Genomic DNA, 24,732 nt, shown 5'->3' with positions numbered 1-24,732 from the left:
AGAAGTAAACCCACCTAACTGAATTTCTTTGCAGTCATAAATTTAACCTACAGCTGAATGTTACATTTGAAGTCTGGTGGTTTTAAAAGTACGTTATTAAGGCTGAGACAAGCCTTAGAGCCAATTTGAGTATTATTGGACAAGAAAACATTCAAGTGCCAGTTTTATTCTGAGCATATCAGCTGACAAATCAGCAGTGACCAGGTCCTGTCTCTTTGTGGGCTTTAATGAGCCTGCAAATGAGATTTCAATTTAAAGTGGCTTTGGCAGCCTTACTGATCTGTGAATACTCGATGTTTTTATGGAGAATCTCCAAAAAGGAAGACAGCGTTTATTGTGAAAATGTGTAAGAGAAGTGGGTGTATCACTTTGAGGTATCTTTTTATCAAGGAGAAAAACAATATTCCTCTCATAGCAATAGCAGGATGAATTCTGTAGGTTTTGGATGGATCACGATTGTCTCACCAAGAAGCAGTAACACACCTCAATCATTAGAATATCTATCAAGTATTTTGTTTTTCTAAAAACATTTCACCAGACAATTCCTGACAAAAAAAGTTTATATAAAAATAATTTAATGAAGCTATTACATGCATTATTTACTAAAAGCATTCCGATAAATCTTCCAATAGATTGTTTGCAGGTGGGTTATGGCAATCATGAATAATAGCAGTAATTCATATAAAAAATCGAAAATGAGGAAATCAATGCATGTAGAACAGTTGCGATGTGTATAATACTCTTTACAAGCTCTCTAATGTATATTACATGCAGAATTTTATTTCTTTAATATAAGGCGTTACACAGACTAATATACTGTGAATATCCAAGGGGAGAAACATGTTCTCTCTCTTCTCTTGCCCTCTTCTGCCTTCTGCCCTCTCCTCTTCTCTCCTCCCTTCCCCTCCCTTCTCCTCTCTTCCCTCCTTAAAATATATTAGGCTGGTGCAAAAGTAATTGCGGTTTAAAAGGTTAAAAATAATTGCAAAAACCACAATTACTTTTGCACCAACCTAATATGTACACATACGATTATAAAAGCTTATATATAATACTTCAAAAGTGAAAATGACCTAAATGTTCAGAACAGGAGAATGGGAAAACAAATTGTCTAACCACATAATGGATACAATGCAGCAATAAAAATTAATGAACTATAACTATATGAAACAGCAGCAATAAATCCTCACAAACATAACATTGAAAAAGATGCAATAATATTTGTATCATATAATTCCATTTATGTATAATAAAAAAACAGGAAAAAGTCACCTATAGTGTTAGAAGTCAGGAGTTCGAAGAAGGGGAGCATATGAAGAACTTCTGGAATATTGCTTATGTTCTAGATCTTGAACTCCGTTCTGGTTATGTGTGTGTTCAATTTGCAAAAATATTTTTACCTGTGCACTTAAGATTTGTCCACTTTTTTCTTTGTATGTTATCAATTAAATAATTACTTACAAAACTAAAAACAGTTGTCATTACAAATATGAGTACACATACCAAAACTAGATATTTTATAAATAACTGTAGTGGTTATTAATTATAGAGGTTGTTGTCTTATACACTCACAAACAAGTGCACATACAAACACAAATATGTACATCCCCCAAGGAACTAAATCTGAACACATTTCACTAAACCTCATATACAAATACAGGCAATACAAATATTCTACTGCGAGAAGTCCAACCATTTTAGTTACAGTAGGTGAAGACAAATGAGAAAGCAAGGCAGTGTCAAACATCAGTATTCCAAATACTAATGTTTATTGTATTTTGTCATCATTAAGAATTAACAAAATTCTTCGTTTTTGATGGCTTATAGATATCACACAAGAAGAATATCTATATCAGGCAAATGAGCAAATTACAGTAGCCTACTTATAACATTTTCCTGCAATTTTTCACATCCATAACTAACTAAAAGAAAACAATTTAATTCCAAGGAGAACTATTTTAGTTTTACTATTAATGTGGTACTGTGGAATTAAATATTTTTCTTTTCAATGTATCAGCATGAAGATGTAAAAGCATTGAATATAAGATTGTGCTATTCATAGATAAAATATAATTAATACATGGGTATTCTTACTCTTCTAATTTTGACTTATTGAAAATTTGTATACTCTCTATTATTAATATATGTCTTGCTAAGTTTTTCAATATGTTAGCCACTTGATTTTTTAGTTTAATTCCATACAGGTTCTATAGCATTTGTGCTTTTGATTTTTCATGACCTGCTTAACACCTCCAGTAAAATTTTAGCTTCACTTTTGACACAGAGTTTCAAGAAGAAACAAAAAACACTCATGGACCAATTCCTGGGGAGAAAAAATCAATAAACCCTCAATTTCCTTGACTACCATCTTTATTTAGGCCAAACTGACACATGCTTTACAGTGCTTTCTTAATACATTTCCCTCCATGCTGATCATGGTAACCTTTGGTTCAAACTAATTTCCCTGCCCTTCCAACACACACACATACTGCATGTAAAATAAAATCTACATTTCATAGGTTGGTATGTAATCCTACATCTTTTTTTATGTGATATAGCTGAACGACAGTATCCTCACTCCTACTTCAAAACTATACACATACACACAACTTTCAGGCCTTCATGTTTCTGGATGTCTGGCACCCAAAGGACTCAGTGTCATTATATAAGTGGGGAAACTGAGAAGTCTCTGGACACATGACTTGCCCACAATCTTACAGCCATTGAATAATCAGAAAAGGAATAATACTTAGTCTTCTGAAGTTCAGTTCTAAGCTCCTTCTTCAATATTATTTACTATTGCATATACACTGCTTGGCAAGATTCTAACATTTTGCATCAAGTACTTTAAAGTTAACCTATTTTTATTATACTTGGTTGATTGTATATTCATCAGAACCATCCACCTTATGAGATAGAAATATATTTCTTTAATATTTCAAAATAAAATAGCTTGTTTATAACAACCTGAAAATAATAAGCTATAATCTAAGGCAATATTTAAGGAATATTGTATTTTTAAAGAGATTAATTTACATAGCTAGATTGCTGTTAAGACAAGGATTAAAAGAAAGGCAGGAAATCTAAAAGAGAAATTAATATCTGTTGTACACAATGCAAAGGATTTCTAGTAGGAAACAGAAATTTTAATTTTTGTGATGAGTCACCTTCTATCTGATGAAACATCTTTACAATGTTTCAGTTTGTTATGTTTAAACCTAAAAAATATAAGGTCCATTTAGGTATCTAAGAGCCTAGCAACAAGAAGATTGTTTTAAGTCATTTGTTACTTTGCTTGTAAAACAAACTCCTTTATATAGAAATGAAAAACAAAACTGTTCTATTATAAATCATTTAATTTATGCTTCGTACATTCCATTTGTTTCTGGATAAAGTATTGTTCAAATGTAAATTTTTACTTAATAATATTTAGTCCTACCTTCTTAACTTTTTGAAACATACATAGAAATTATGTATCTACAGAGGGTGCCAAAAAATGTGTAAACATTTTAATAAAGAAAAACACTGTATTAAAATTAAAATTGTAATACTCAATATATACCAATAACAAAAGATGACTACAAGTCATGTGTATACATTTTTTTTGGCAACCCCCAGCATTTAACTGGAATTCTTACATTAAAGTAATGAAATTATACTGAGCACAAGGGAATCAAGTTAATGTAATTATATGATCATACAACAGTGTGTACTGAATAATACCCATAGAAGTAAAACACTCTTCTAGGTTTGTATATGTGAAGAGCGTTAAAAACGAACAAACTGAAAATGTCTGCACATAGGTGTGTTAATTTGGAGCATACATATTTTATCATGTATGTTCAAAGAGAAGTTTGGGAAGAACAAACGTTGAAATAGTTATACTAAATATAGCAGTATGTACTCAGTTCCCCGGAATCTTTTTTTTTTTTCTTTAATTGAAGCATATGTTATTTTCCCCCCGCATCAATTGGTTCAGTAACCCCACTCAACCTATTATCATTAATCTACTACTTTCATTGAAAGACTTGTCTTCATATTCATTCTTACTCTTCCCCACTCATTGGCTTCCACATAAAACCAGTTTATTATGAGGCTTGAAAGGGAAAAATAAAATTCCAGCCCCACACTGGTCAAACGAATAAAGCATGGGAAGCCAACTGCTCAACAAAGACACCTGAAGCAAGACTCTTTAAGTAGACAGTTTAAGGGAAATGCCTATATTATCACAAGTCTAAGTATACTATATTGGCAATTGTATTTTTTCTTATCTGAAGAAGAACGTGTCAACAGAAGAGGAAAAAAAAGTATGAGGCCTAGAAAACGAGGCCCAGAGAATCTGAAATAGAATCACAAAACTGAGATTACAAACACTCTAATTGTACCCCTTTTTGTCTTCACTATTTTCTTTTTTTAATCCGGACTAAAAGATCACTTATTTTAAATTTATTGTGAAAATCCTTTACAACTTTTCCACCTTATGTTTCTACTGAAATTTTCTGGTAAAATTTCAAACTTAGCAGTACGGTATTTAAAATAGGGGTTTGACATGCCAATCCTTAGAGCTCCCCTTCCCCTGCTAAAATATATTAAGCTTCCATGTTACTATAACATACAAGAAGTTTAATACACTACCGGGTTTACTAAAACGTAAAGGGAATTTCCAAAGCGTAAAACAACAATATGGAGTTTAGATTTTAGCAGCGATAACAGACAAGGAAAATACAAACCATAAAAAGTTTTACCTTGAGATATCAGCAATCCAAGATGAGTTCACTAATCATAGATCCCCCAGGAATCTGAAGAAGCTGAGGATAAAACTCCCACATAAATGTAAGGACCCGTAGAAAGGTGCCATTGACTTAGGGTGTGGTACAGGCAGCAGAGTGTTTAAAAACGCCCTCAGGTGATTTACGACGGTGCCGCTAAGGCTGATAACTACTTACTAGGGCAATGACTCTTAAAGTGTGGTCCGGGGACCTACAGCATCAGTTTCACATGGAACTTATTAAAGATGTAAATTCCAGCCCTCCACACCAGCGCTGGTGAATGAGAAACGCTGGGGGTGGGATCCAGCGATTTGTGATTTACTAAGCGCCCCGGATAATTCTGATGCTGCTCTAATTTGAGAATCACTGTATTAGGTGATCCAAGAAGACCCTCCTGAAGAAGTTTTATCTACTTGGGGAACCTCCAATTTAAGTAGGTGTGGAAAGGGAAGATCATGCAGGTCTGTTTGCTCGGGTCAGGAACCCCACAGTCAGTCATCTCTGACATGCCAACCTCCCACGTGCTGAGACGCTACATTTGTAACAAGCTGGCAATTGATGTCGGTGGTGCTGGCGGTGAGGAGAGGGTATTAGTAGTCGGTGGGGAGCGTTTCCGGCAGATAAGCGCGGAGGATGAATGAGTTTGGAGAAATACATTAAATGCCAGGTACAGAGGTGTGAGATGAGGCTAAAAAGCCCCCCCCCCCCCCCAAAAAAAGGGTGAAATTATCCGAGCCTTGTAAGGAACACCAAGGTTTTGAATTTTATCCTTAATTTTTAAAGGAAGTCATTCATAGATTTAAGCAGTGTAGAGGTATGATTAGATTTGCATTTTAAAGAATCACTGAGTTAAGAATAAACTGCAAAGAAAGCCAAAGTGCAAGTTAGACTATTAATAGGAAGCCATTAGAGTGATCCAGGTAAGAGCAGCGATATTTTTTGGGTTACAGATATGGGGGCGAGATAAACAAAAAAATTTGAGATACGGTACGTTCTGGAGAAAAAAACTATAACCTTTACATGTCAGATATGAGATAAAAGCAAAATAAAATATGAATAAGAGGTGTGTATAATCAAATACACGAAATTTTAGATGCCTACTAGATAACCAAGAGGAGATAAGTAAATAGTTGGCTATATAGGTCTGGAGCTCTTAAGACAAGTTTAGGTTCACGTGCAAATGTGAGTGTCCCTGGTATGTAGATATTTTTCCAAGTTCATGACAAGCTGTGGAGAGGGTTGCAAAGAGAAGCTGGTCTACAATTGACCTGCAGAAACTTGGAGAGATTTGGCAGAGGAAGATTAGCCAACCAAGAGCCTTCAGAGAATCAGCTAAAGAGGAAGAGCTCCCAGAAGATTGGAGGGATACAAAAGGCAAGAAGAGAAAGTTTAATAAGGAATAAGGGTGAGACCAACACTGAAAAGTTGCTGAGATATCAAATAAAATTAGGACTTGGAAATGCACATTTGACTTAACAATGAAGATCATTTACAAGAGCAAGTCCAGTGGACAAGTGAGAGCAGAAACCAGATTTTTTTTTTTCAGTTGCAGAGTGCATAAGTGAAACAGAGAAAATATGTGTGAACAATTCTTCTCAAAAGTTAGTGCTTCTTAATCTCTTTTGTAAGCATCACATTTTGTTTAAATTTCTTAAATTTTGACATTCCTCTCTTTTAACTCTCATTCCACATATTTTTCTTAAATTACCTAAACTATACCCTTTCTTTTAAGCAAAACTTTATTTTCAGAGCTAGTTCTTTATACTCTTCTTTCTTTTGGAAATAAATTTCTATTTTGAAATTCTCAGTGGTATTTCAACCCCAACTTCTCACCCCAAATAAACACATATTCCTAATCGTCTTCCCATTTTCCTTTTCCTTGTTATGGTATGAGCATTAGGGAAGTGAAGTATTGGCTCAAGCCAGAAACTTGGGATTTATCTTTGATGTTCTAGTCTTTTCCATGGCCAAATCAAATTGTTCACGAATCCTGTTGATTTTTGCCTCCCCTACCGCTCTGCTAAATATTCTATTCCTATGCCAGTATATATCTCCCCCCGACCCAGTATATAAGATTGTGTAGTTTCTTACTGAATTTTGTTTTTCTAATCTCACAGCCCTCTTCCTCTCACAATCGATTCTCCACATTCAATGCATTTCCTGAATCAAATGTGATCATTTTACTTCCCCTTCTTGAAAGATTTCAGGGTCTCTCATTGTAACCTGTAGGGAAGCCGCAATTCCCTAGTAAAATGTGCAATTTTTACAAAATACCACTGCCCCTTGACAATCTGTTCAGATGATATCCTACCATTTCCAATGTCATGCCCAATTCTTAAACCATAGTGTCCAATTTCCCACAGCACAGTGTTATTTATTTCTCTCTGCTTTTACATGGATTCTTTACTTCACTTTAAATATATATATATATATATATATATATATATATATATATATATATATATTATTTTTTTTTTCTTTTGGTCACACCATCAAAAATTAACTAACTTCAAACTCATCTTTCAAAACTCACTTAAGCTATAATTCCCCATATTAACTGAACTTTTGGTCCATCTCTATCCTCTAAGCCCTGCTGGTTAGGTGTGCTTCCTAAGCTTGTTAGGCTTCTATCATAGCACTTTTTGCAACATGTTGTAATTGTGTGTTTTACTTGTCTGTCTCCTTGATCAGACAGTGAACTTTTCTTTTTTTGCACTAGTACTTGTCACATAAAAGTAATTTTGTAAGTGCTTGTTAAGTGAATGGGTGAATAACACACGTGACAAAAATGATTGCTTTGCTATTTTATTAAGTGTCAAAGTAACAGTAAAACCAGTGGAGGTCAAAGGTTGTGAGACCACTACTTGTACCTGTCTCCTCTTGATCTGAGGAAAGTTGATCATCAGAGTGCACAGCAGAGATTTCATGAAGATTCCTGCCACGTGCAAGACACACAGCTGGATGTTGTGACCACATACCATATTATGCTGTGGCCTCTCCCTCCGCAGGAGCCTCTCTTAAGAAGTTTCTTTTAGTGGGTTAAAATTCTAGGCATAAGGAAATGTCCTAGTTCATACCTGAATAAATCATCTAGTTCTTATGTCAGAAGACAAACACAACAAAACAAAAACCCAAAAAACCTAACCCCATAATCTAAAAGTTTCATTCTAGATCATGTTTCTGGAATTCATCTCTATTATTTGACTGAAAATCACTGATGTTGATTTGGTATTTTATTTGGTACTTTATTTGGGATTGAGTTATAGATCAGTAGCAGAAGGAGTTGTATAAAATCTAGCATCTTTACAAAAGTGTCTTCACATTTACAAATACTGCATATGTTTCTACTTGCTCAGATTTTTATATTCTTTAGTAAAATATTGTAAGTTTCTTCACAGAATTGGTGCACATTTACTGATGGGTTTATTTCTAAGTATTTATAGCTTTTTTACTTACATTTTCTAATTGGTTATAGCTGGCTTATCTGAAAGCTATTGATCTTGACAAACTGTACATCTGGCAGCTCAGGGCTGTCATTTGGCAGTGCAGTAGAGAGTTTTTGTTTTTTTAAACATATATATATATATATATATATATATATATATATATATATATTCATCCTTTTAGGGTATTTTAGGTGGTAGAGAAGTTATGACTTTATTTATTCAATCTGCCATCATGATCCAGTTTCTCAAATTTAATATTTTTAAATTTGGAGGAGGAAACTAATTTGGGTATTCACAGCTCTGCAGTTCACTAAGGACAGCATAACTCATTTGTAACCTAGTAACCACTTTTGTCACTAAATTACATATTGCCATGCAAGCTAAGTAACTGCTCCAATGTGTCAACCTAAAAGAGGTTACTGGAAATCTCAGTAATTTAAACATTTTAAGTTTGCTGTGGTAAATGTAATTCTTCCACATCATCACTGTGAGGAGAAATGGAAAACTCTATAATATAAAATTAGATTTTGTCACTGAAAGTAAAAAAGAAAAATATATTAGTTTTGTCTAGTAGTTCTCCTTTATGTTAAATCAATTTATCCAGAGATTTTCTTCACCTCAATGAAAATAGCTATATGAATAGAAATATAAATCTATACACACATATACTTATTATGTGCCTAAGATATATCTATATTTTTCTTTAGGGAAAAATGGTTTTCATATATAATCCTAAGTGAAAGTACAACATTTTCCTTCATAGCTTCTCCACAAAGTGGTCATGTTTTCAACTGTATTTTCCAAGTGAAGACAAACTTCATCATCAGTCATTTGCGACACAGCCATGAGACACAAGTTAGAAATCTACCTCAGGGTGTATTCTGGAGTCTAATTTATTTATAAATAGACGTAGGGAGTGTGTGTGTGTGTGTGTGTGTGTGTGTGTGTGTGTCTGTATGTTTATATATGTGTGTACACACAAAACAAGATAGCATGTGCAAAGCAAGATAGTACACATAAAACAAGGCTAGTAAATGTTCCTACGATTATTTCAAGTAATATTTTAAGTTTTCATTTTCCATTTTATCATTTTCATCAAACATATAAATCTCATAGCTGCTAAGTATACGCTATTATTTAGGGTTCTATTGGTTACAAGTGACAGAAAAGCAAGTAAAACGAGCTGAGTTAAGATGTGGACCATATGGAATATATTGGCTTATTAATCAAACTATAGGTCTCAGGGCAACAAAGAACCCACAACTTGTGAACCACTTGCCTCTCTGTCTCTCTGTCTCTCTGTCTCTCTGTCTCTCTGTCTCTCTGTCTCTCTCCCTCTCCCTCTCATTTGCATCTCTAGGTCTGCTTGCTTGTTTCATGGATTCACATTTGAGTGGGGGCTGGTGGGGGTGGTATGGCTACCACTGGAGAATCAATTACCTTCATAAAATTCAAAGCAAGTTGTTTGACAACGTTTGATATGCTAGGGAGTGATGGAGCAAGACTTGGTTGACAAATAGTCTTGTTCTAGAGCTCCCCATGTTAAGCATGTTATATTTCCATTCCACAAAAAAATTTACTGAGTTTTTTTTTTTTTGGTCTTCTTTCTATTAGGTGGGAAATTTATGCTAATTAGACCAATATTAATAAAGATTTAATGCTGCAAGCACTATGTTTGGCAGTGGCATTAGATGGAAAAATAGAGTATAGACTTTACTTTGTAGTAGTAGCACATAGTCCAATAAGGAAGACCAAAAGGTAAAAGTAACAGAAAATTATATAACTGTGTACATATATATGATATTTACTATAACAAAGTTATATACGAAACTTTACGTTACTAAAAGTTGATTATCTCTGCAGAAAAGGATGGAAATTTGGGCGTAGGGAGAGATTTTTACATTGGAGCTGATGCTGGATAAAGATTAGGAAGAATTAATGTGTCTAACAATTGAGTTATAAATAAAAATATAAATTGTCAAAGCATAGAGTCACAGAATAACATGGTGCTTTGAAGAATTATAAGTATTTCAGATAAATGGAGAATACGTTACGTGGGTAAGTTTTACAGACAAAGAGCTAGATAGATAGCCAAGACTGAAAAAGAAAGATTTTGTAGATTATGTAAAGGATATTGGAATTTGTTCTAACATAATTTAAAGTTTTTATACCGGATTTGGGTGAGCTAAGGGGCAGTGACAAGATCAAATTTTCATTTTAAAGAGATCTTGCTGGCAACGGTGTGGGAGAAAGACTGACAAAAAATTGACTGTTGGCCATTACATGAGATAGGAGACAAGAGGTATAATGTCTTGAACCAAATCACTGACATTTAAGATTAAAAACAGCTGATAGAAACCTGAGCATCATTTAAAGCATGGTTTCTAAGAAAAATATGAACCAAATTTTAGGACAGATATTAAATAAAACAAACAAAACGAAACACCTGTCTCTTAATTGTTGATTAGGGGTGGTTTGTATTTATCATATACATGTACCACTTAGTTATCAACACAAGATTACTAAACTTACATACATCTGTTAGTAAATTTATAATTTGGTTTAACACGTAGAACAATGAAACAGAATTGAATGACAATGACATTTTAACAATACCATCCATGCCCTGTTAAATTTATATAGGCCTAATATCAAAAGAATAAAACATAATGAAAAAAAACCTTCTTATCAATTCTAAAATTATATATTTGACCTTTCAGTGCTCTCCTTTATTTGGCAGCACTGCTATATTTCCAACTCAGACATATCAGGGACACTCCAAAATGGCCTTTCCCTTCTCACTCTTTAATACTCGATTTTCTTCCTGACTCCATACTTTTAATTATATTTTCTCCCATATTGACACGCCTTTTATTTCTCTGTCAACAAAAGTATATCTTCCCAAATTCTTAGGGCCTGGCTCAAGTCTTTTTCTTTCACGGCAATTTTACTATAACAGCCTGATTATTTTCTTGTCTTATTTCCTTCAAGTGAATGAGTAGATACAATTTAGCTGTTAAATATGTCTCCCTAATTAGATATATAATGCCTTGATGGAAGTACTAAATTTTAAAAGGTTTTTTTGTTTTTGTTTTTGTTTTTAATCTTACATAGGACAGCACTAAAGACATAGTAAAAGTTTGCTAAATAAGTTTTAAGTGATTCTTGCTGGTAATATCAGAATGGATTGTCATCATTTTTCTTACTCAAGGAAAAGTCCTAATTAGACAGAAATGGTAGAAGTTTTTAAGAGGATGTTCAATCAATGTTGTTTACTGCCTGAGCTGGTGACACTTCTATTACAACAGCCTGACCAGATAAGAGAGTTAGCTTGATTTTGAACTTGGCCCCATTCCACAATAACCTCAGGCAGTCTAATTAATTTTTGATTTTCTTTATTTGTCAATTCAAGTACAAAGACAAATGTTGTAAAGACAAACAACTGAGAATTGGAGAAGGAAATACCTTCACCATTTGATTACTAACAGTTTTGTCAAAGCATACCATATAAAATCCACATCACAGAAAGTTAAATAAAAATAAAATGATGGGAGATTCTGTATAAAACTTTTTAAAATTCTGACTTATGGAGGTAATATGTATAAATTGTACATTTAAAATAGATCGTGACATGTTTTACTCATTCTACATAAAATGCAAACCTTTGCAATGCATCAGTTATTTGAAAGGAACCAATGTACTGATATGCCTGATGACAGTTATTGGTTCGGTTAAATTACTGAATTAATATTAACTTTTATTATCAGACTGAAACAACTAGTTAACTGCAGAGTATTTTTTAAATAGAAAATGAAAAACTTTTTATTTACTTTGTTTTTTATTAAATTTATTGAAATGACACTGGTTAATAAAATTATATAGGTTTCAGATGTACAATTCCATAACACATCATCCAGATTAAGCATCATGTGTTCACCAACCAAAGTCAAATCTTTTGTCACCATATATTTGACCACGTTTACACTTTCCTATCTCACCACGCTCCTTGCCTCTGGTAATCATTAAACTGTTGTCTGTGTCTATGAGTTTTTATTTGTCTTGTTCCTTTATCTCTTTCAGTTTTATATCTCACATATGAGTGAAATTATATGTTTCTCGACATTTACTGTCTAACATATTTCACTTAGCATTATAATCTCAAGATCTATCCATGTTGTTGCAAATGGCAGTATTTCCTCTTTTCTTATGGGTGAGTAATATTCCATTGTATGTATGTACCATGTCTTCTTTATCCAATCATCATTTATCGAAGGACACTTCAGTTGTTTCTATGTCTTCAGCATTGTCAGTAATGTACAGTGAACATAGGGGTACATATATCTTTACAGATAAATGTTTTCAGATGTTTTGGGTAGATAACCAGAAAAGGGATTGCTATATCATATAATATTTCTTAATTTTTGAGGAACCTCCATACTGTTTACCATAGTGGCTGTATCTGTTTACATTCCCACCAATAGTTTATGAGGGTTCCTTTTTCTCTACAACCTCTCCAGCAGTTATTACCTGTCTTGTTGATAATAGCCAATCTAACAGGTGTGAGGTGGTATCTCATTGTGGTTTTGACTTCCTTTTCCCTAATACCTCATAAAGTTGACTATCTTTTCATATATCTGTTGTTCATTTGTATTCTTTTTGGGAGAAGTGTCTGTTCAGGTCCCCTGCCCATTTTTTTAATTGGATTGTGTGGGTTTTGTTGTTGTTGTTGTTTTGTTTTGTTTTTGAGTTGTTTAAGTTCTTTATATATTTTGGATATTAGTCCCTTATTAGAGGCATTGTTTGCAAATATCTTCTCCTTTTCAGTTGGTTGACCATTTGTTTTGTTGACAGTTCCTTTTGTTCTGCAGAAGCTTTTAAGTTTGATATAGTCCCATTCATTTATTTTTGCTTTTACTACCCTTGCCTTTGAGGTCAAATTCATAGAATCCTCTCTAAGACCAAGGTCTGTACGTTTAGCACCTGTGTTTTCTTCTATGCATTTTATTGTTTCAGGTCTTATATTTAAATCGTTGATCTGTTTTGAGTTAATTTTGGTATATAGTGGCAGATAGCTGTCTAGTTTCTTTCTTTTGCATGTGGCTTTCCAATTTTCCTAGCACCATTTATTGAAAAGGCTTCCTTTTCTCCAAGTATGTTTTTGGCTTCTTTGTCAAAAATTATCTGCTCATATATATGTGGGTTTATTTCTGGGTTCTCAGTTATGTTCCATTGGTCTGTGTTTCTGTTTTTTCTGCCAATACCATGCTGTTTTGATTATTGTAGATTTATAGTATAAATCGAAGTTAGGGAGTGTGATATGTCTCATCTTGTTCTTTTCCTCAGGGTTGCTTTGACTATTTGAGGCTTGTTTTTTTTTTTTTTTTTTGATTCCATACAAATCTGATGACTTTTTGTTCTATTTCTTTAAAAAGAATGCCATTGGGATTAAATCAGTATATTGCTTTGAGTAATATGCCATTTTATTTTATTTTATTTTATTTTATTTTGAAACTTTGTGGGTTTTTTTGTTTTGTTTTTGAATTTGTGTTTGTTTTGTTTTGTTTTTAAAGAGGGCGCAGCTCACAGTGGCCCATGCGGGGATCAAACTGGCAACCTTGGTGTTATTAGCACTGTGCTCTCACCAACTAATCTAACTGGCCACGCCAATATGGCCATTTTAAACTATGCTGAGTCTTCTAATCCATGACCACAGAATACCTTTCCATTTCCTTGTGTCTTCTTCAATTTCTTTTAATAATGTCTCATAGTTTACAGTGTATAGGTCTTTCACAATGTTAAGTTTATTCCTAGGTATTTTATTATTTTTGTTGCAATTGCAAAAATACTTTTTTCTTTCATTTCTTTTTCTGAAATTTCCTTGTTAGTACATAGGAATGTAACAGATATTTGTACGTTGGTTTCATATCCTGCAACTTTACTGAATTTGTTTATTGTTTCTAATAGTTTTTTGGTGGTGTCTTTAGGGTTTGCAATATAAAGAATCATGTCTGGGCCAGCCCAGTGGCTCAGGCGGTTAGAGCTCCATGCTCCTAACTCCAAAGGTTGTTGGTTCAATTCCCACATGGGCCAATGGGCTCTCAACCACAAGGTCGCCAGTTCAATTCCTCGAGTTCCGCAAGGGATGGTGGGCTCAGCCCCCCCTGCAACTAAGGTTGAACACGGCACCTTGAGCTGAGAAACAAACAAAAAATGCCCACCATTTTGTCAATCACAACAAGAAAGCAAGCATAATTGCCCCTCAGGTTTTCATGCCCATTTCCCAGAGTTCCATAATTGCCTTTTTGTGATAACCCCTGCAACTGAAAGTCTATGGTTTTATTTTATCTTGTTTTAACAGGAATACAAATCTTGTTAAGAACATATGTATAGTATTCCTTAACTCTCTTTTTTTCAAAGGTTAGCCTTGAACTTCTGCCCTGGAATGGAAAGCATTAATGATAGCAGTCTGTAGTGCAGATCAACCTTGTCTTATCCATGGGGGCGGTGGCAGTCAGAGGTATTGGGCGGGGGCGGTGGAGGTGTCCCTGGGCTCTTGAACCATTTCTGTGGAAATCCTAAAGTGAAGGTTCTAATGCAAATCTGAATGAAAAATAATTAGCATTTTCTTTCCTTATCCCAAGGAGTCCGATAAGGTAAATTATTATATCACAATGAAAAGAAAGATAAACTCATGCTCCTAAATGATGAGTTCAACTGTTTGGATTAATTTCTCAATTGAACAGCATCCACAGGTGGGATTATTTTGTTGTTGTTGTTGCTTCTGTCCAACTCAAAATGTATTCTGACAGATGGTGATAGCAAATAAATAAGACCTGTGTATTTCAAAGGCTGGAGAATGCCTGAGCTCATGAAAAGAAAAACATAATAATAAATAAATATATTTCAAGGTGTTTCTATGTTTACTTAGCTTTGAGATAGAAGAAAGTAAAATTGAGATTTGCAGAAAGTAAATTTCGTACCTCCTTTCTTCTGAATAATACTATCAAAATGCTTGTGCTGTATTCTTAGGGGAAACCTCTGTCTATCAGTTACTTCTTTGTGGACAATAATATAGTACTTTTTAAATGGCCATTTGGCTTAATATGTGTAGGTCAATAAAAATATTTAGCATTTTCCATATCCTAACTGCTAGACAGAATCAACTGAACTTAAGACAAACATTTGTGAAAATAATTAGGTTTATTTGAGAAAAAGAAAGGAGAAAATAATTAGTACACTAGCATTAAGCTTATCGAATTCAATCCTGTTTGCAGGAAAATTCCTAGATAAATGAAAGTCATTTATTTATTTATTTATTTATTTATTTATTTATTTATTTACTTACTTACTTACTTACTTACTTACTTACTTACTTACTTACTTATAAATCACAGCAATGCCTAAAGTTGCTTATAAAAGAATACTGACTGTAATTTTAAGGCAAATCAATATGATGTTCCTCTAGTAAAATAACAACAGGCCACTTTGCCTTAAGATCTGCATGTGACAAAAAACAGCATCTAAATCCCAAATGCCATTCTTACCATGCATCACAAATCAACTAAATCTTGATATATATTCTGATTTTAACATATATACTAGAAAAAAGTTTTTGTTTTAGATTTAATATCTTTCTAAACAGCAGGACTCCTTATACACTATAAAAGCTATTTGATGTAAATTAGGCTGGCAAGGTGGAATAAATCAATCTGTATATAACATTGAGATTTTGCTGTCTTTTTGTCCTAAATTTATAAATGGCAATTTTTATCTACCTCTAGAACAATGAACATTGGCTTTTTGAATCCAAAAGAAAGAAAAAGAAACAATTTCCTTGCTTCCTTCTATTTCTTACTTACTATAAAATCAATGAACTTAAAGTTCTAACACTACATGAGGGAATAGTCATCACATTAAAGTGATTTAATTTATGTATAATATTCTATTAGATCTTAACTTATTTCTTAAGAATTGAATTCCTTTTGTAAGGCTATGATTTTGACGTCCTAGTTCCTTCAAAGATTATTGTTGCTTAAATCTTTAAAAAAACAACAACACCAGTTCTTAGGAAATTGGGTTTTAAATTTGTTTACTTCTGCAAGAATTTTAAGGGAGAGGCATAAAAAAATAAACTTACGGTGAAACATCATTTGGATGACAGAGAAGAATAAACACAAAGGCATGTGTCTGTGTGTGTATGGGAAGAGGCTGCAGAAAGTAGGTGAACAATATAGGATGTAGGGAATCTAATGCTTGCATTATTGTGATAAAGTAGGTTAGACGGAGGGTGTCAAACAGGTTTTTTCAGTCATATACAATATGGTCTACTAAAAGCTTATTTTGAAATAGAAAGTACAATTTGTAAGGGAAGCATGCCTCATGAAAACAAACCTCTCAAAGCAATCAATTTTGAAGTTTTCCCCTAAAAGTAGAAGTCTGAAATCCTCTCCCCTTGAAGTTTCTACATATCCAATAGATTTTTAATTGCATTTCTTCCCTTTACATCTATGCTTATCTATGTTTAATTTTTGTTTAAAATGCTATTGAGGCATATTCAAAATGTCTTCTATTGAAACAAAATTTTCTTTCTTGTTTCTTATACTGACTATCCATGTCACTATAATTTTGAAAACAAAAGTGTTTTAGTTAAAAATAGTATAATCAGAATATGTACATCTGAGTTCTAAGAGATCGATACAACAAAATATAGATCGAATATTAAGTTAATCATATCACTTCTCAGAGAAACCTCAGGCTGCTTATAGGTATTATCCATGTTCATTTTTTTGTAATTATTTTTCTCAACTGTTCTACATAGGTACTTGAGTGACACACAAAAAAATACCTGAGTTTTTCATCAGATAATATACTTGGACTAGCCACCCTTCACCAAGAATGTTTCTGCTTTTCTTTCAGTGTCAAACGATGCATTACAAAAAAAAACAAAAAACATATAAACAAACAAACAAAAAACAAAACAAAAAACAACCAACAAACAAAAAACAACAGCCTCCAATCATGTTCATCAAGAATCTCATAATTAAGAATTTATAAAAGAACAGAGCATCCATCTGTATAATCGCAGCCCATATTTATATATGATGTCAGACAGTTATATTCTCTGAATTGCTCAAAATGAAAAGAAAACTTTTAAAATCAAGATAGGCTTTACCTTTGTTTTTCTTTTTTCAGTCAACCAAGTTTTACAAGGAAGGAATTCCTTTTAAAGAGTTTCAGATTTGGCTCAGATCAAATAAAAAGGCAAACATTACTGGGAAAACTGCCATTTGTCAACTGTTCCATGTCATATCATGTGGTGATACAGTTCTCTAAAAAGCAAATGTCAGAATGCTGACACTCTACTGTACAAAACTAAAACAAGTACAAAATTGAGCATAAACGACCCAAAACTATTGGCAGCAGTGTATTTCTAGATGAATGAGATTTGTGATGTCTAATATTTTCTTCCTAAGGTTTTAATATGCCTTCATTTGCTTTCTATAGGACATTCCTGGGGGGCGGGGGGAAGGACAGACAACACATGAGAGTCAAGTTATTTTTAAAGTTAACAAAGAAAAAATGATTTTGAATTCTCGCTTAATTAAAAATGGAACAGTACAAGAGGGTGGTGACTCACTTCTATCATAACAAGCAAATTTTTTAAAAAATTGTGCAATGTCTTAAAAATATAAAGACTGATTCAAACATGGCTTCACATAAAAACCTTCAAATAGATTCCAAAGCTCACCTATTTAGACTATTTGTTCATATCACTGCATTGTGCTTTCTTTAATGCAAAATATAAACAAACAGGTAAAAAGGCCATCTATTACACCAAATAAATCCTTATGTTATAATAAAACAATTGCTTCCTTTCTAACTGACTGAAAAATTAAAGTATACATTCTTCAAATATTCAAATCTTACCTTTAGAGAAATATTAACATGAATTGTTTCTTCATCCAATTGTGATTCAACCCTCACCATTAAGGTACTATTTTACGTAAGAAAGCAGAGGTTCTAATATGTGTTACATTTTATTCAGAAATATAGATGACAATTCCTTTTACTAGGTAGCTTAGAGTGACTAGTTCTTGTCACAATGTTGTCATAGTGATAGTGACATCAGTGTACTTCACGGTAATCAGTGCAGCGATTTATCTAAGAAAAATATCATTGCTGATTCCTGGTGCATTTTACATTTCAAAATGCTGTGAAATAAACTATTTAACATCTCACAGGAAAATAGGCTTTACTTAATTCAAGCACTCAAAACTGTAGAGTAATTCATGGATATATGTATTTGTGAAATGTAGATAAAACACAAGTGTCTGAATGGATGATGGGGATATTGGTGAACACAGCCAAGAGATCATGATTAACCGGTTGCTAAGGAAAATTCTGTTCTCAAGTGCCTTTGCCAAATACAAAAGCTCCTCAAATCATGAGCTCAGTTTAATTATTTTGTTAAATCCTTTTTAATTTTTTTTTTGGACTCCAAGAGTGATATGGCAGTAGTAGTCTTGAATTCTGGATTCCATCCCTCACTCTCTTGGCAAAACACGTCCAGTCTCCACCTTTCATGCCAAAGGGTTGTTATTGAAACTTCTAATGTTACACTCGATGGTTTGGTTAGCTCTCACTGCAGTGGTCGCTCTGCAGATTGTCATCACAATAAGCAGTGAGAACATTAGCTGAGCCTCTCAGAGGTGGGAAGAGAACCCCAAGTTTTAGGTCAACAGCATATTAAAAATGAAAATAACATATATGAAAAAGAGTTGTGTTTTTTTGTATATTGAAAATGTCTTTTTTTAAATAAGCTGTTTTAATATCAACCTATTATACAGTATAGTTGAGCTTTTCACACAATAATTACAGGATTTATTTTTAAAATAAAAATTCATCATCAGCCATGGGTGTTAACCAGGAAGGAATCCCATGCTAAAATTTGGAAGAAAATTACTTCCTCTTCCAATCTGGGAGGCTGGTCTCTGTACCTGACTGTGCAGCCTCATTTTGAGAAGACCTAATGCCCTTACTGAGTGCCTGTGCCAAGAGTCTAGTTTCATGTATTCTAAGTGAAACGTGTGTCTTGGTCACTGTCACTAATGTCTGGAACTCCAAAGGGTATGATAAGGAGTGTCCTGAGAGGGCTTTATGTGGTGGCCTTAGTATATCTAGAGATATGTGTGACCTTGATTTATATTTTGGGTATGTGGGATAAGAGGTCTTTACCCTGAATAGAGCGGACAACTCTTAGGCAATGACTCAAGAATTTGTTAAAAAAAAATGTGTACATGGGATAATTTGCTGACTAGGACATCCAGTGCTAAGATGACTGTCTGAAGTTTTCTGCCAGATCTCCTGCCTCTTGGACACTGTTCTTTATAGAGACATACCAGTTAAGAGATGGAAAGCAGCACCATTTTCATCACGTATGATGGTGGTAATATCATCCATACAATGTGCCAATTTCCACTACTGTTCATTCAGTTGATTCCAAGGAACTCCCCAGATAGCTAAGGTGTCTGGGAGAATGGGCGACCTTATCCAGCATCCTGGCATTTGGCAAGGCAGGGGAGACCTCCCATCCTCCATGTGATATATGCCAGATGGCCCAGGTTTGGCTCTATCCTGTATCAAGGAGGCCTCAGTAGAGGTTCTTAGTTTGAGGGTTGTTGCATTTATGACCTGAGTCATAATGAGCGACTAGGGGTAGAGGGGCACAGTCCCATGGACCTCTGAAAGCTCCTATTACTAGCAAAGGCCAGTATTTGGCCACTTACTTTTGCTCTAATGGTGTATAGCACAGTCAAGGTCAGTCTCTACCATCAGGATCCCAATGGCAATTTATGGCCATCATAGGTGTCCAGAGACTCCTGGAGGCATGAGAAGAGGTTATAAAGCCCATACCATGAAGGAGTCTCTGAAGATAAAAATGGAAGTGCTTGCCATTTTTTTTTTTTTCCTAACTCAGTGATTTTAATACAGGGAAAATGTGCTTTCTGAAAGAAAATAACTGAGCTTGGCAGTTTGTACTTCTGTAAACAGTACAGTCTGATAGTTAGCTGAGAGTTAATATTTCGAACGTTGAGATTAATACCATTCAGTGACTCTTTTTTAGGCAAGAGAAGTTGCTGTTTCCTTTTAGGAGAAATGTATATTCACTGAGATGAGAGGCCAAACTCCATTTTTCATGGGATGGTGTTACTTTGATCTTAATTTTCTTTCTGTCAGGATCATGCATAACTACATGACTTGTGAGACTTTGTTTCACTGCAAACCTTTTGCCACAGCCAGCATGTTTACATATAAGTGGGTGTTTTCCCTCATGAACAGAGAGAATATGACTCTGGAGACTAAGCACAGCTGTGGTAGCTTCTACCACAGTCTTCTCTTGGACATCGACACACATCCCTTTCTGGGGCAAGAATTTTCATATATTGCTTGTTTTTATATTTGCCTTTGAATGTTTCCTAGCACACTTCACATATTTCCTTTTTATAGATTTCTCTCACATGATTTTGCCACAAAGGAACATCTCTTTGGATAGATAGCCCTTGTGGAACTTCCCGTGTCCTTTCAGACTGGCTGTGAAGCAGTGTTTTCCACATCTCTCATGATTTCACTTGCATTCATTTTTCTGCTGGCACTGGATGGGGTTTCAGCTGCTGAAGTTTCTTGCAGGTCTTCTTACAGCTTTCAAAATTTTATCCGTATTGTTTTTGCTGACTATCTTTTTTGCATTCAAACGTTTCTTCAAGTTTGGTTTTGTGTTGAATTTTTAATCACAGCCACTAGCTGTACAATTAAACTTTTTATCTAGTGTGGATCAGCATGTAGTTTTTCAAACAGTGGTCCCTGATGAAGGCTGTACCACACTCTTCAGCGTCACAAACAAATGACCTGCCATCCATATGCATGCACAGGTGCATATCTGGCTTCCAGGCCTTGTTGTAATTGCCTCTGCAGTCTCCTACAGAACAGAAGGACCTTCTGGGGATCCAAGGAAGTGGGTGAGGGAGTGAGGACAGCTGGGGCATGGCTGGGCTGGGCTATCGCCTAGTCAGTGAATGTGTCTCTGATAACACAGCCTCAGCGACTGAGGCCAGGCATCCAGGGAGTCCCCTTGCAGAACCAGAAAGGTATTCTCATGTGTGGCTACTTGTGGTGACCAGGTATAGGCTGCCAAGTTTCTGCCATTGCAAACCATTCTGGATGGACACCATGTGTGACCCAGGTACACTTTCTGGAGTGGTGTTCTGTGGGGCCTGTCGATTTTAATTTGGACAGATTTTAGAGCCTTTTGTTGGAGGGGGACTCCATTTAAGGTGGGCTTTTGTAAGTAGCAGCAACAGGGAGATTAAGTTGAATCTGTAAATGAGAAATACGCTGCCTCCAGAATAAAGAAAGAATGAAAGAAGTTGGACTCTTATTCCCTTAAAAGTGTGTTAAACAAAACTCCTTGGAGGAGGATGTCATCACTGTAATGTCATACCTGTGTTAATGGAGAAAGGTGGATGAAGTTAAGGTCTTGTCTGCAAAGACTGTGTGTAGTGACAAAGCTGCTGAGGTACTCTAGCAGGTAACCTGGAAAAAGTGTATTGCTTCTCTTGCAGAAGATGGCAAACTGCTGCTGAGTGTCTGCTGAAATAGTCACTAAAGAGGATATTTTAACCAAATCTCTGCTAACAAAATAATCACTCGTTGTTGATTGGATGAGGTTGGTAATTATAAAATTATTGGGTATTAGGTAGAGGACTTGAATGGATGCCACCACAGCACATCACTTTGTGAGGGGTATAAAAGTCTAACTATTACATTGCTTTGTATACCTGAAACTAATAAAAAATAATAATAAAATCATGAAATTAAAAAAACACACAAAAAAAACACAGTTACACAAGTAATCCACTGTGAGCAGTATTCCTGTTTTTCTTTTTCTTTTCTTTAGTGTTTAAAGGTTTAAGAGCAAGCATTTGACTGTTAAGTGTAGGAGCAGTGGGCACAGTCACTCCTTTATTAATTAGGTCTTATATAATAAGTTTGAATTCTTAAAGGGCCTGTTTTAACTTACATTGGGTCATCTTAACTATTTTAACTGGAAGGTTCATGGGGTCCCATTTCATCAAGACAATTTGTAAATGCCAAAGGCTTTATTTAACTTCAATTTATTACTCATTGTTTCAGAGCGCCTATGTCCAATATGGAATATTTTAGGGCAATAAATATTATGACTATAGAAAATTTAGGCAAGGCTATAATTAAAGTGAGGAATACCTATTTATTGTTTTTCTATTTTCTATTTAGTTACTCTCCTAAGGTTATAGGGGTATTGTGTTTAAATTTAGTGGAATCCTCTGATATAAGTGTAATTTGAGACCCCGTGTAATTAATGCCATGAGGCTTTGTCAATTGGTACATTTTAGCAAATGTTAAAGTTAATTTAGAACCTATGATGTGGAGACAAAAAAGACAACCAGCACCCTTTTAATGTCTTTGTTTTAAAAATTATTTTAATAAATTTTGGATTTCTAATTGGGTCAAATTATGAGCCTTTGTTTGAAATATATCTATATCTATATCTATATATAATTATATATATATATATGTTATATAATATATATAATTTTTAATTCCCCTCCATATCTAGGTTCCCCCCCCTTCTTTTTATTATTTTCCCAGTTTGGGGTTCTGGCCACCTAAAGCTGTGATTTTATTTTCTCTTTCTGTGGGTAACTGCAGCAGCAAGGGGCTACGTTTTAAGTGGCCACAGAATTTGGGTGTCCAATATGCATTCACCATGCACACTGAGACGGAGTTGAGGCAGCAAAACACTATTTATTAAGTGAGGCAATAAGATAGACAGAATAAAGCAAAGTAAGACAGAGAGTAACAGCGAATTCTCACCACCTGAAGAGTGTTTCCAAGGCGCTGTGGTAATGAGACAGCATCTTGGCTTCAGGTGTGTCCAGCCATCGTCCCTGTCCGAGAGTTCCGACTAGGGCTCCCCCGGGACACTAATTTTATAGGTTTTTTTCCCAATAGATTACCAGTCTGGAAAGAATGCTAGGCCATAACGATTCCAATCAGCAAGCATGGGGACAATGAATCACAAGTTTCAGGGTAATTATCTAGGGTAGAAGGCAGGGGACATAATTTTGGCAGTTTCACAATGTACACGAGGTTACTATGGCCACAGGGCAACCTGCGTGATCCTATTCATGCGCTCCACTGGCGGGTCAGCTATTGTTCAACCAGGGAGTCTGGCGAGGCCTTCCCGAGTTTACTCCAGCTGACCGGGGAATCAATGTCCGAGTGCCACCCGGACAGAGCGTTCCCCTGACGCAACAAGTGGAAGGCACAAAGGGGCACCTAACTCACGTTATACTTACTTTACAGTAACTCAGTGTGAAACTTCCAGGTGTTTACAGGAAAGGAGGGAGTAGGACGCTAGCATCCTGCCTCGTAGGGAGCCAGTTCGTGCTCCAAGCCTTCCCAGTCAACCTCTAAAGGATTGGGGTTTGCACTTGCGATCTATAGCAGCTTCTGCTTGGGAAAGTGTGGTTAACCCATTGTTAGAAGCATCAGTCTCTTCACCTGTTATGTTGAGGCGCTTACTAAAGCCCAAGCACACTGGCTGAGGGTCTTGCATTATTTCAGTAATTGGGTAACTGGCAGGTGTTCTGAAGGAAGTTGCTGGGATGAGTTTTAGTTTCCTTGCCCCAGAAGTTCCCTTTGGATTATACATCGTGTGTCTGGTCTCCAGGGTGCAGCCCATGATGTTCCTGAGGGCCCCGGGAGCCCTAGTGACAGCAACAAGGTATGCAGCAAAGAAAACATGTAGCTTCTACCTCCACCTGAGAAACATTAACAACAAAACCCAGGTACCATTTCTCCATCATCGGGGAACCCAACCAACACCTTCCTGCACAGGAGCCTCCTGAAACACATAGACAAACCCCAGAGTTCTGCCCCATATAATAATAATAATGAAACACCAACATCTAAAAGTGACAGTCCCCTGGAACAGGTCTCTGCCAAACACAGACTGTGACTGGATGCACACCATATCACCCAATCCCAGAAAGCTCAGCTCAAGTGACCCATACATTACTCCTATGGGCATAAGGTGGATCCCCACCTGGCCTGTTATCTAGCCTCCAGAACTGGGCCAATTTGCACTGTTTGTTTTGAATATTCAGAGAAACACGGCAACCACCAGCAGACGCAGCAGCAGGCAACAAGACTAAAGCACCAGCTCAAGTTCCATCCCAAACCGCTCTCACTGTGGTCTGGAACCAATTAGGAAGCCAAGAGCAGTCTCCCAAGAAGTTTTCCAAGAGTCAGTGGTTATGGCTACGGTGCAAATTGTTTTATAAGACTTTAAGAATTCTTTTGATGGTAGGATACAACACACTGCCATTCATGGAGATGAAAGGCTGACTTTTCTGTTACTTGCAGCTATTAAGGAGAGATGAGGGCTAGGCAGGGCCACACAGGAAATTGCACCTAGG

General features: G+C 35.3%; 1 pseudogene; it reads right to left on the bottom strand.

The window, feature by feature from the left end:
- Nucleotides 1–20,321: 20,321 nt before the first annotated feature.
- LOC109444850 (transcription factor IIIA pseudogene) lies at nt 20,322–21,258 on the bottom strand (annotated as a pseudogene).
- Between the last annotated feature and the right edge of the window lie 3,474 nt (nt 21,259–24,732).

Source organism: Rhinolophus sinicus, chromosome 4 (genome assembly GCF_057876585.1).
Source record: "Rhinolophus sinicus isolate RSI-liver-muscle chromosome 4, RSI-T2T, whole genome shotgun sequence".
NCBI lineage: Eukaryota > Metazoa > Chordata > Mammalia > Chiroptera > Rhinolophidae > Rhinolophus > Rhinolophus sinicus.
This window is presented reverse-complemented; position numbering and strand designations above follow the sequence as displayed.